Raw genomic sequence first — 12,810 nt, 5'->3', positions numbered from 1 at the left:
CCTGGGAGTTTTACTGGAAAAGTAAATGTACTAGAATGGAGATAGTGACTCATGAGTAGTTATGAGCTGTGCAGCACTGCTAGGATCATGGGGCTGGAAGAATGTAATTGCTCACACTAAATCATCACTGCCCCCTCGACACACCCAGGGCTTTTTTATTACCACAAGTGATCAAAGTTCCCTTGTTTTCCAAATATTCTGAGTCCTCCTGAGTTCACTGACTTTTCAGGCTGCCCTGATTAACTTGCTCCATCAGTGCCAAGTCAAAAAAGGTCTATCACATCTAGAAGTACCAGTACTACTTCCTTTATTAGGCAAGTTTACCTTAAAGGCTGTTCCTTCAACAGTTGACATTGTCGGATCTTGACTAGCTTGTACCAGGATAGAATTGCATAAAAGTGCACACAGAAGTCAACAGGAAACAGCTTTTCAGAAAAAACTGGGAGCTATTTACACCCTCTGTATAAAAACTCCAGTCCAGACATATGGATAGCCCCTGATTTGATTTGAGACATATTTTTGAGTTTGTAGAAGAAAGGCTGTGGATTTAAAAAAAAAATTAAAAATCAGACTTTATTGTATACTGAGCCCAGGATACTCTTTAAATATTCTTTAAATATGTGCTAGGTGCTGCATGGAACGTAGGAATTCCTGGTGACATAACACCTGTGAGATACTGCTTCCATGGTTGGAAAGAACTCATAACATGCCTGTGGTATTTATTGTCTCTGTTAAACAAAACCTCTTGACACTCATAATTTGAAATAATTCCTTTAGATTCCAAATCAATTTGTTAATGAGTCTCTTCGTGTATTAAAGTTGGCTGAGTGTGGGTGTATATTATTAATCTTGACTCTACAAAACGTGCGGGTTTTTTTTCTGCTTGTATTATGTGCCTACAGGATAGTGCACTTACAGATGTAATCTGCAAAATAACAATTTGCAAGAAGAAACTTTAAGCTGCACAAGGGCATGGGGCTCTATCTATGATTTTCAAACAAAAGCCTACTCTTCAAAAAGCTTGAAAGTGTGGATGCTAGAAGAACAAACTGTTATATCATAATTTCAGATACATACACTGAAAATCATTGGCCAGTGAAATGTACCCTGTGTAGTCCAGAAGGCTTCCCTTATTTATCTCTATCACATTTATGCACATGAATAAGCACTATTAGATTCACTTACAGCTTTGGGACAAGAAGGCTCTCTGAGGTTTACAAGATTTGACCAGTCTCCTCTTTTCTTTATGAGTTCAGCACATCAAGACACAGAGAGAGACAAAGAATAGATTTTATAGTTGGAACTTACATACAGAAACCTGGCTTCTCATTTAACTGGCCTGGAAGATGATATCTGGTCACATACAGGATGGGTCAATCTCCCTCACCAAAGACATTGTAACTTTTTCCCTTTTTTAAGGGCCATAGTCCGTGACTTTTGATGGGAGGAGGAATGAGGTTTGGGGACCAATCTTATTTTCAGTAATGACCTTGGCAAAAAATTAAAGCTGTGCTAATGTATTTTGTTGCTGGTATGAGGCTGAGGGGTATTGTGAACACAGATAAGGTTTAGATGATAACATAAAAAACCCTGAAGACTATGGTGGTCTGGCAAAAGGAAGCAGGGTGCCATTTAGAGTGCAAAAACTGAGTAAATTTATTACATAGGAGTTTATTGGTTACAAATAACAGGGGAAGAAAAACCTCTGTGCACTAGAGGCTAACTGTGCACAGTTACTGTATGTGATATGATATAGCTATGGAGAGGCAAATGTTGTACAGGATGTCTTCACAGAATATTTCTGATAAGAAAGTGAAAGCTATCAAACACGTTGTGTCTGCTTTGCATGAATATGAGTCTAAACCAAATTTGTAAAGACTAGCTTGTAAGGGAACCAAGCTGGGTATGTACTGGATCAATTTGCGAAGTGCTTTACATAATGCTCCTGCCCATTACTTCAAGAAATGAACTTGGTGAGGAAAGAGACCCTTTCTGCACTGTTTTTCTTTAACAGTACTGGCCTCATGTTTAATCAGAGGTCTTGGCTAGGATCTTAATTTATTGATTGGCTGGGATATCCTTTTAAATAAACTAATAGTATTTGATTATACCAGCTGTGGCAAAACTACTATTTCTGCAGATATAGCTGCATACTTTTCACAACCTTTGGACTTTGTAATCAGTGGCACACAGTCTAGTTGTAGGCCTATCACTAGAGATTCCCACTGAGGTTCAATCATCCAAATCATTGATGAATAAGTTAAACAATACAGTATTGTTTAACTTATTCATCAATGATTTGGATGAAGGGACTGATGCATCCTCTGCGAGCTCACTGACGACACAAAGCTGGGAGGAGCAGCTGATACCCCAGAGTGCTGTGCAGCCTGTTAGAAGGACTTTGACAGGTTGGAGAGATGGGCAGAGAAGAACCATTTGAAGTTCAACAAGGGTAAATGCAGCATCCTGCACCTGGGGAAGAATAACCCCCTGCACCAGTACAAGCTGGGGACTGACCTGCTGGAAAGCAGCTCTGTAGAGAAAGACCTGGGGGTCCTTGTGGAAAACAAGCTGTTCATGAGACAGCAGGGGTCAAGAGGGCCAATAGTATCCTGGGGTGCCTCAGAAAGAGTGTGGCCAGCAGGTCAAGAAAGGTGATCCTACCTCTCTACTCTGCCCTAGTGAGGCCACTTTTGGTGTGCTGTCTCCAGTTCTGGGCTCCTTAGTACATGAGAGACAAGGAGCCCCTGCGGCACGTTCAACAGAGGGCTACAAAGATGATTTAAGGGACTGGAGCATTTGTCTTATGAGGAAAGGCTGAGAAAGCTTGAACAGTTCAGTCTTGGGAAAAGCTGGCTGAGAGGGGACCTCATCAATGTCTACTAGTAACTGAAGGTAGGGTGTCAAGGAGATGAAGCCTGGCTCTTGTCGGTGGTGCTGAGCAACAGGACAAGAGGCAATGGGCAGAAACTGATGCACAGGAAGTACCACCTGAACATGAGGAAGAATTTCTTTACTGTGCAGGTGACCATGCACTGACATAAATTGCCCAGAGAGTCTTCCTCTGTGATTCTGTGACTTGGCAGTCTGCTGCCCTGTGTCTAGACCACTCCCTCCCACAGGCTGCCCTGGCTGGTCCTAGTTCCTTCCAGTGCAGTGGGGCTCTCTCTCCACTGCCCTGTCCCCAGCCAAGCACAGCCCAGCAGGCAGCCTCTTGGCTATGAGAAACTCAGGTTGCTCTGTCACAACCCTTCATCTCCAGAATCAAGTCTCTAACATAACTGGAATGAAAGCAAGTCTCAGCGGCAAATGACAAATACAGTGCTAATGACGTATTCTTCCTATACTAAACTCAGAAAGTCTGCACTAAAACCACTGTCCAGCACCCGTATACTGAAGGAAGAAGAAGAAAAAGGAAAACACTATCATTAAACCATGAAATGCTGTTATACAGCAGCGATGACTTAAGAATTAAGACAGGCCAAATAGATACCTATCCTTAAATAGTGGGTATTATGCATGACATGTTAAATGCAAAGCACAGTGGTACCCCTGTAAAGGTAAGAGTAGGAAGGATGATTTTTATCTTCAAACCATTTAATCTATATTTAGTGAACAATGATTATAAAGGCTGCCCATTCAGTAATGAGATTCAGATTCCCTCAGTTAATTGATATATAGCAGATAACATTGAAAGAGATCTACTTCAGTTCAATGCCACTTTATACTATAGTTGTACTAAGTTAAATAAATTTTTGTCTGAGCATTCATATGCAGTAAAAAAATCAGTTTGTTTGAATTTTCTTTTAAATTTTCAATGGAGGGGAAACTGGGCTTGCAGGATTTGTTGGAAATGGTGGAGTTTTTCGAGACACGTGCCTGTAAATCTTTATATCATGACCTACTGTGATGTTGTGTTCTCCTGGCAGAAAAAAACCACCATTCTTACCATATATTAGTTCTAGAAGGAACTGCTTTGGGAAGAATTAATTGTCAGACTTTCTAAGAACATGGAGCATGTGGCAGGAGTAAAAACCTGAACCAACCTACCAACTAACAACAACAACAACAACAAAAAAGGAAAGAATAACAGAAGAGTTTCTTATGTAATCCTTGCTTATTTGCAGGCTGAATGTTTATGCTTACTTTTTCTCTCCCTACACATATGAATGATGAATTTAGCATGCACAAAAGCAAAGGTGGTTGAGAGTACTCCATGCTCATGGCTATTATTCATGTGCAGATGACAGCTGTTAGATATAAAGATGATATTAATATTACTTCACTTTCCCAACTCCAGCTCCACTCGCTTACTCTTCTTTAGCCTGTGTCTGCAGTACACAGGCTGCAGCTTATCAAATGGTCCTCCCCTCTCTGAAGGAAAACTATGAATTTGATGGGATATGAAGGGGTACCAGAGGCATTTTCTTTCGACTGAATTGTAAAACTACAGTACAATTTAGCTAAACAGGAGGTTTTTGGAACTGTCTTGTTTAGCTCACCCCGTGTACAGTGGTTGTCCTGAGATGCTATTTACCCTGAGAAGGCTGTGTCCCAGGATCTCAGAGCAGTGGTTTGCCTAGTCCCAGCAGGTGATGTGACCCTGGACACAAGGATGGAGGACAAACAGCAACTAATCCCACTGCTGTGCCTGTTGCTAGTGTCCTGACATCACATGGGAGGAAGAAATCAACACTGTTTAATGGAGCTGGTGAGAGCTTTGGCTGTCTGGGAAGAAGAGGAACAAGGCCCTGGTATCAGAGAGCAGGCTTGGGACAGACTAGAAGAGAAAGTTGCAAAAGGGAGTCTCCACCCATCTGAAGCAAACTTACAGCACTGCATTCTTGACCTTTCTCTCTTTTTAGCAGATACCTATGAAGCTCACTGGCACCCTTATATGACATTTTTCTATCCCATGCCACTCTCGCAGAGGGACAGTGTCCTACTGCTCCCACGCAATCCACTCCATCTAGGGATGGAGGCTTTGTTAATATGGTGCCAGAGGATGGAAATTCACTTCCTCTCCTCCTCTTCTCCTCTCTAAAAAACTGCACACTGAAAATAAATTAAAAGGAACATGAAGACTGAGAAAAATCAATTACTCCAAATTAGCAAATATAGTTCTGAAGGTACTTAGACCTTAGATCAGTCTCTTTCTATGCATGCTTTGCAAAGCTGTTTTCACTTATGTCATGACAAGGAATCTAAAACTGCCACCTTAGCAGCAGAAAAGGGCTTAGTGAAGCCACAGTCATCTTTACATTCTTGCTGACAGTGAATCATTGCATTCAGCCAGATGAAATCCCCAAGTTCTGTAAAAGGAATCGTTCTCGTGCTTCAGACAAGGGAGAAAATGTCAGGCTGTTGTAGTTTCAGGCATAATATTTTAACAGAGGGAACTGCATCAAATTTGTCTAAAATCCTGCTGACCTGGTCCTTAGTTCTTCCCAGTAAATAAAACTGAATACAACCTTCCCACCCCTCCCCAAGGTAAAAAATTATTCAGTTAACATTTTTAGCATGAATTTTTAATTCCCTCCTGTTTTCAGAAAAGCAGGCAGAGTTAGTGAATTTCTCCATGTCCTGTGGAAAATGCTGTCAGAGATTAAGTCTTGGGTTTTATTTTTTATTGTCTGGAATTACAGGTACTCAGTGATCTCACAGCCCAATGTGCTAAATGCTGTGAAGACACAACAGAGACTGCCCCTTGCTAAGGAGAGTTCATCTTCTCCACCTCATGAGCTGTGACATCCTTACTCACAAGATACTATAAAGGATTTCTAATATAAATAATGCATCATCCTATACTGAAATATAATCAGCAGAAATTAATTTGAATATTAATGCATGAGATGTGTATGTTCATGTCTATTAGCTGTCTACAGCTGTCCAATTTTGCTGAGATCTCACTGGCCCATACATTCCCTTGCAACACAGAATGGAAGGACCATGAGAGTTGTATTACTGTGGTCAAACTGATCTTACATTAGATACACAACACCTGAGGAGTTATACTGGAGAACATTGAATCTGTGTACTATCCTCCATCCCGTCCCTCAGCACCTGCACTATTTACACACACTCTGTGTCCATAATAAAATCCCTTCCAGATTGATGGAATTCACCAAGGTCACCATCACTACAAAGGAAAGATCAGAGTCACTTTGTGTGATGTTGGCTGAATGAATGGTGGGTCCAACTGTGCTTACATCACTGTCCTTATGCCAAAAAACCCCTATGGTGCTGAAAGGCAGCTCCTCCTGGGGGCCCAACCTTCATTTTTTAGAGGATATATTATTCTAGCTGCAGAAAGAGAGTCAAACGTGACTTGTTTACTTTGGTTGTGTGAAAAGTTTGATTTATATAAAAGCTATGAACAGAATACAACACAACAACTGAAAATAAAGATCCTATTTTAAATATGGGTCTATGAATACCTCCTCCACAGACTTGCACAACATCAGCCAGAAGTGGAAAAATCACCATGCCAGAGATTTTGTGTTAACTGTCCAGTCTGTTGCTCTCACATTCTTCACACAATCATAAAGCTTGTTACCTCTCCAAGGCCATAACCGTGATGCGGCCAGGCAGAATATCCTGAACAACAAAATGAAAACCCTACAGTAAAAAAACAAAGCTAAGGTTTGGGATTCATGACAATATATTTGGGGCAAAGTCATTCCACCTGTAGTTGTAATTATCCTCTGAAAAAGCAGCACAAACTGAGTCATCCAGAGGGAAAGCCTTTCAGAGTTCTAGCATTGCTCGTACAAGAGCCACGCAGTATTGCCTTTGAGACACAAAAATATCTACTTGTACAGAAAACAGGTTACCCCATGGCTGTAGATTGATTATGCAAAAGTAGCTATCAATGCTGCTGGCTAAATGCAGAAATAATACTCAGCTCCTGAAAGAAAAAGATTCGCTTTAAGTTTAACATGCCACTTGGTGAGATATTTTCTAATGATGCTGAATAAGCTGAGAACACAAATCTCACTTAATTTGTGGCTAGAGGTAAACCTAAGCTGGGGTTTAGAGCCTGAGTCAATATTCTTCCTCTGTCTTCCCAGTCTTTCTAAATCAGCAAAGACAGAGACTATCAAGAACATATGGGATGCCAACCAGGACATAATCATCAAAACATGGGACATTCTGAGCACACAAGGCAGAGGATCACTCAGAAAGATGTTGATGTCCTTATGCCTATTCATGTATCTACTTGAATCAAAGGAATGGAGAAGGAGGGGCAATGAGTATTAGTAAGCAGGGAGGGAGTCTAGGCATGATTAACAATAGGTGTGAGACAGGAAGAACTAGATTAAACTGATCCATATGCAAATGATCTGAGTCTGATTGAATCAAACCATGCACAGTTTAATGAGTATGGTAAGATGCCTTTATCTCTGCTTGGATGTGTTCTGAAAAGAAGGACTGCTTCAAGATAAAACACAGTTTAATAAGGAGGTTTTTCATTACAGGGTCGATCTGCATTTGCATTTCTCTCTCTGAGCCACACAGCTTTCCTCAACCTCCATTCCTTTTCAAGAAATTAGTTGAGTATGTATTGTTGACACACACCTCAGGGCATTGCATACTTAACACGTGTGTATGTGAGTTTTAGCCTGGTCCTTCATGACCTGGATTAGATATTTCAAAATGAAGACTAAGTGGCAAACTCTTTTTTTTTTTTCGCTTATCTACTGAGCACTCTTTGCCCTTCTGTTATTTTGAAGCTTTGTAAAATCTTTTTTGTATTCATACACTGATACAGAGAGAGAACTTAGCTTGAGTACTTATAGCATCATGAGCTAGACTCAGAACTGCAAAACGGCTGTGAGATGGTGATAAGTCAGGCTTCTGTGGAGTTAATCTGATTTTATGCTGCTGTAGCTGAGGTCTAGCCCTCTATTTCTAAGGTATATGTTGGTTTCTTCCAAGTGACTGTCTTTTTACACTGAATAAAGTAGCTAGACACTGTCTCAACTTCACCTGTTGTATGCTCTGCTTACTGTTACAGTGCAGGTGAAATAAAATAGAAGCAACCTTTTCCTCATTGTGTAAGCAATACAGTGGGAAATCTCCAAGGCTCTCAGGATGATCATAGGAAAGACAGCTGACAGAGGTACTGGCCTCTGCTCAGACTCCAGCAGACATGGTATAGTGAGTACTAGTATTCTCACCCAGCTATGATTAAAGCTGTGGTTGGCAAAAGCCCTGAATCAGACTGCACTTTGTTTTTACTCTAAAGCATAGTGACGTGCAAGTTCATCCATCTTGACGAGATCTGACCTGTCTGGAACATTTTTAGTGGGCATCTATGGATACTGTGTTCTTCCTCACTCAGGGCAGTTTTCCCATTTATGTATTTTGTTCATCTGCAAAGCCTTTGTACGCACTAACATCTGTATTCACACACTACATATTGCAGATAGAAAATACTTCAAAGTGCTGATGCTGCATATTTACTCTCCAGCTAACAAAGGCAAATAAATACCAATAGTCATCCAAATGCCTTCATGAAGAAGCCCCTTTTCATAGTATCTATATTTTGTGCAATAAGGATCTCTTGAACTAGGCTGGTTAATAATCTATCTACTCAACTTCAGCTTCAACTGATCACCTTCATCCTTATATCAAGAAGATGAGGCATTTTGGTAGAAACTAGGCACTTGAACAAAAACTTTTCTATGGATTTCAACAGAAATTATCACACTCCTAAATGTCTTGCAGATTCAGCATACAAACCTGTTATTGCATATTCCATTATTATTAACATCACTGCTTTTTTTTCATCAGTGGGCTGGAAACTTCTGTTTTTATTCCTTTGAATACAATGTATGCTTTCATCATATATTTCAATTATTTTGATTTGAGTTTCACTTCTGTAGCTTTTAGTTTTCTTGACTCTATGCTTATGTGTGTGCATCTTCTCTACAATTCATTATTAATTCTGGCTCAGCAGCTACAAATTCCTTCCTTGTCTTAGATTATAGTTTTTCCCCTGTATGTATTCCTTTACACTTAATGCTACAGCCAATCTTTCCTTATAGAATATGGGTCTCACAGCAGTAGAAAGCTGAAGCTTGTTGAGCCAGCCATACAACATAGTTGTGCCAACAGTTAGAAAAGTCCTACTTCTGTCCTAGCTTACTGTTATTTATTATCATTTATAGTGTCACAATGCTGAGGCTTCAGGAGCAGTCAGGGTAACAGAACAATTCAGTTACTGGTGGCAGTGAACTTACGTGTCCCTGTGCCTGGTGAGAGGATGCACTCTCACGTCTAGGTGTGAGGTAGTTCAGAAGCAGGTAGACACCTCCTTACCTCTTGGCACGGTCTAACATGCAATAGAATCATAGAATCGTTTAGGTTGGAAAAGACTTTTAGAGATCAAGTCCAACCATTAACCCAGCACTGTCAAGTCCACCACTAAACCATGCCCCTAAGCACCACAGCTACGTCTTTTAAATACATCCAGGGATGGTGACTCAACTTACTTCCTTGGGCAGCCTGTTCCAACACTTGACAACCCATTTTATGAAGAAACTTTTCCTAATATCCAATCTAAACCCACTCTGGGACAACTGCAAGCTATTTTCTCTTGTCCTGTCACTTGTTACCTGGGAGAAGAGGCCGACCCCCATGTTGATACACCTTCCTTTCATGTAGTTGTAGAGTCTTCTTTTCTCCAGGCTAAACAACCCAAGAGAAATGGATGCTAAACAAATACAGGACAAAAAGATACTGCTTGTCCCACAGCACTTATCTTTGTAGTAAAAGTAAATACTGACAGATGAGGGATGCAAGGGGTTAAGGGAGGAACGTTGAGTTTAACTTTAGAGAGCTAAGTGTGCTATGTACGGAGTGCCAATGTACTAAGTACCACTGCATCAATAGACCTCGCCATCAGGTTCCTGTGGGGGCAGTTCAGAGAATTCCTAATCACCCCTCAAAGGATCCCATCTGTCTTTATGGATTAAACAGAGAAATCAAACTGCTAACAAGGTGAATTAAAGTTGGATGCTTAAAATTAAGTGGTGTGAATGCTGCCTTTCCCCCACTCTCACCTTCCACCTCCCACCTCATGATGGACATGACTCCAGGTAAACAGTACCAAAGGGCTGCCAAGCCTCATCTGAAGGCAAGCATTTTTAAGGTCAGATTCGGAGACAGAGAAGAATGTGGTTTTGTGACTGTGGCAGGGAGTATAAGTGAAATCACAGAAATAGCTGTTGAGAAGTGTAGTGAGAGGCTGATGGAGGCTGGCATCACCACAGCTATCTGAGGTAGGATATGGAGTGGCTGTAAGGGATTAGGCCTCCATCTCAGGCATATTTCCAACCCTCCTTTGGTTAGGTGCTGTCAGATGTCTCTTGGAAGTCTCTGCTTTTCTTAGGCTTAATCTCCATTGGTTTAAAGACATGAGTTCACACTGGTATCCTTTCTCAGGTGCCTATTACAAGCAACAAATTCATCATCTTGCAGTGAAAACACTTGGGTGAAATTCTGACTGCTTTGTAAGTCTAGTTCCACCTTTGGTTCCAGTGACCTCAGATCCAATGATTCGATTCTAAACATGGTTCACCTTTTCACCTAGGCAGGCATCCCAATTCCAGTGGTGGTCTGGTATTTCCCTTCCCTCACATATGGGAAGGATGAGTCTGTCTAATTCAGACTCTTAGCAGCTGTTGAATGTGACCGTTTAAACTCCTTGCAGTCTTTTCAGTTGCCCAGATTAAATTTTTGTTCCTAACCAGAAGTGCTGCCATCACAATCACTCCGGAGCTTGTGTGAGTATTTAAAACCTTGGTAACTTTTTGAGTGCCAGTTGTGGAGTAGGTCTGATCGATATGGTCTGGGATGAGTAAGGACTTTTTGGACTCTGCCCATGAATTCATGGAGGGAAAGAAAGCTGTCAAAAACATCTGTTGCTAAATGCCATCAGAGTTTGCACTTCCACCTTATATGTGTAATTTATTCTGACATCTTAGTCCCATGTCGTCATTTGTACTTTTGGCCCTAGGATCAACACTGGCATCTGTATTGAAAGTTGAGAGCGGGTATTTATGTAGGCTTTGAGCCATACCTAAATGATGTTTGATCTCAATGCCCTTATCGCAGCATAGCTGTCTCTTTCTTCTTTCCAATTCTCTTTCATTCATAGGGCTGAAAGACCTTTTAATCTTCATGTAATTTTCTCTGCAAAGTCTAAATCACCTTGATATTTGGCAACATTGATTCTGTCTTTCCCTTCTTGATTGCTCAATCTTAGGGAATTTCCTGAATAATAAAAATATGCCCCTATATGCAAACATGGTCATAAGGTCTCTTTCGGCACCTTGGCTCTATTTATTATATCTAATTTATAGAGGATTTATATTAGTCCAAATGTGTTCTTTACAGGCCTGATCCAATTTCTGTTTAAGTCAATGGTGCTTCCGTGATTGATCTTAATGGTCATGGGATTCAGCCCAAAGCCTGGGATATTTAAATCAGTTTTAATCTGAAGGGCCTGTAATAAAACCAATGACTTTGATCTTCTTTTCTGGGAGTTCAACTGAGTCAGAGACTTTAATTTTTCTTTTTTTACCTCAAGTAACTGCATGTTAGGCAGGTGACTGTGAGGACAGTCCTCTTCTGCACAAGTTGTTTATGTTTAGAACAGTGCATAAGACTTTGGACTAAGAAGGAAGTTATATCCATTACAGGCAACTTGGGATGCATTACATAGAAACTTAACTATAAAAATAATTACCTATTTCTATTAAGGCCCAGTAATCATATGCATGTGTGTATATATATATATATATATATATATATATACACACATACATATATACATATGTACACACATGCGTACAGGTGCTTCGTTAATAAATTAAGTTTAATGATTTAAAGCAGCACTTGCCCTCTTCATCCTTACTGGACTCTTTCCTGGGCTGAATCTTGATGTCTTTTATAATCTGAGCTTCTCAAATAGCAGTTGTGATGGAATTTTTCCCTGATATGCTCTTCTATCCAGGAGGAATTGACTGTAGATCATCAAACAGTTACCAAGTGGGTAACACTTACAGATCCTGTCAAGATTGTCTTGATATGAACTGGTGAGCAAGAAGTGAGGGAATAACTTACACATTCTTATGTGCCATATATTCCCCAGCAGTGACAATATAACAGAATTGCTAAAAAGCTCATCTATTACAATCACAAATCAGATGGCCAACGACTTTAGTGTTTTAATCTTAATCTGCCTTTGCTTCTCCACTTGTTTTCTCTTTCCCTTTTGCCCCTAACACATACAAATATAGAGCCTTTCCCCTTTTGTAAATACAATGGATGTTGTTGTCAGTTCAGATAAGAGTAAATGCCAGATAGGATGGCAAATATTTTCAGTCCTGGCAAATGCAATCATAAGTTCAGTTTATTAATATTGCAACAGTTGCACTAAATGAGATCACTTGGATAACAAAACATTTATCAACAAAACGCTGCCACCTACTGAAGTTTTGCAAACAGCCCAGATGATTGGATAAGATCACAAATTCACTCTGTCACAAGCTTATGGTCTTTGCTGAAATCGTTCTGAGGGAAAAAAAGCGAGAATGATAACCAGCAGAACAAGACAAGACATCTCTTTCATGCAGTCTGTTCAGCAAGTGTCAGGGTAAATCCTGGAGAGAACCTCCAAAGGGGAAAGGAGATTTGGCTCTTTGTGCTCTGTACGTCATAGAGTTTTCAAGCAATGTGGCTAGGGAGCTCATCACAGAATCACAGAATCACAGAATATTCTGATTTGGAAGGGACCCACAA

The sequence above is a fragment of the Chiroxiphia lanceolata genome, chromosome 3 (assembly GCF_009829145.1).
Source record: "Chiroxiphia lanceolata isolate bChiLan1 chromosome 3, bChiLan1.pri, whole genome shotgun sequence".
Taxonomy (NCBI): Eukaryota; Metazoa; Chordata; class Aves; order Passeriformes; family Pipridae; genus Chiroxiphia; species Chiroxiphia lanceolata.
This window is presented reverse-complemented; position numbering follows the sequence as displayed.